Source organism: Elephantulus edwardii, unplaced genomic scaffold (genome assembly GCF_000299155.1).
Source record: "Elephantulus edwardii isolate Elephantulus edwardi_28Jun2011 unplaced genomic scaffold, EleEdw1.0 scaffold00012, whole genome shotgun sequence".
Lineage (NCBI taxonomy): Eukaryota > Metazoa > Chordata > Mammalia > Macroscelidea > Macroscelididae > Elephantulus > Elephantulus edwardii.
In genome coordinates, this window is record NW_006399762.1 from 31920773 (window position 1) to 31922438 (window position 1666).

Below are 1666 nucleotides of genomic sequence, written 5' to 3' on the forward strand. Positions count from 1 at the left end.
ATATATATATATATATATATATAAATTGCTGCAAATTAAATTGCCTCAATGTTTGTTTAGACAGCTGATAATGAGTTCTGTATTGTATCTTTATATAAATAAAACCAATTTGATACTTGTATATTCCTTTAGGTAAGATCCATGTATATAATTGTCATTTATGTTATTCTGGTTTTCTGTCAAAAGGTATGAGCAATGAATAAATTATTGATTAAAAAAATTAAAAAAAGATACCTTTTTTACACCTAAAAATTGTGTGTGAATAGGAAATGACCATGTCCAAGTGGAGTTTTTTACAACCTGAACAATTACAATTACCTTCAGTTAAGAGTTGGGATGATTATGGCAAATAATTTAGCCTTTTAAATATATATACTTTTATAATTATTTCATGTCTTAAGTATATAGAGTTGAGTGAGAAATAGCTCTTAACGCCAATTTCCTCAAGCATATAATCTGTAATATTAATTTTATAAAATGCTTTTGAAATGATTTTTAAAGAAATAATTTCATTACATTTCAATAAATTTATTAAACTCACCATTATTATTTCCTTTTAGATTAGCTGTATACAGTAGTCTATTAAAAACTCTTAAAATCATTGAATGAAATGTTTTTCTGTGTAAAATCTTCTGAAGTTTGTTCTAACACAAAATGTATTTATTTACCATACACGATCAAAATTTTATTAAACATATACAACAGAAAGGTAGCAAAAGAGGTTAATACAGAAATATTAGCTAGTGTTCCAGAAATTACCAGAAGAGGCTTTCATTAATAGGGTGGCATTATAAATAAAAACAAGCAAAAATCAAAACTACTTCTGCATAAAGCAAGAAACTGTATAGAGTACCAAAGACACATTTAGAAAGTTAACAAAATAAGTCCTCTTGTGCTTAGTGGTTGTTATGATTGAGCCTTTGCCATGCAAATTTGATAATAATGACACAGTCTGGATATGATATTATTGTACCATAACCAGTGACCTAGTGATAAAAAAAAAAAAAAGGTCTGCATCAGTCCTAAAGGCACAAGGTTCAAAATCCCTGTCTCAAAGAGAGATGCAAATCAAAACAACTATAAGATCTCATCTCACCCTGGTAACAATAACAAAGTTCTACAGAGCAGTAACAACAAATGCTGGTGAGGTTGTGAGAAAATGAAATCCTTATTCACTGTTGATAGAAGTGTAAAATGATGCAACCATTATGGAAAGCAATATGGCACTTTCTCAAAAAGTTGGAAATAGAAATATATTTGACCTAGCAATCACACTACTGGGAATATACCCTAAAGAAACCAGGACTACCACACAAATAGACATATGCACATTCATGTTTATTACTGCATTGTTCACAATAACAGGGAGATTAAAACAACCCAAGTGCCCATCAACCAATGTATGGATAGAGAAGTTGTGGTATATTTACACAACGGAGTACTATGCAGCACTAAAAACAAGGAACTCAAATATTATACAATAAAAATGGGTGACTCTGGAGGACATTATGCTGAGTGAAATAGCTCAGTCACAAAAGAAAAAATATTGCATAATGCCACTGTTATAAAGCAACACTGACATTGGTGGTTAGAGAAAAATTAAGAAAAAGAGGGATTAAATAATCAACACTGAATTGGAACAGATGAGGCAAAGACTTGTATTAAA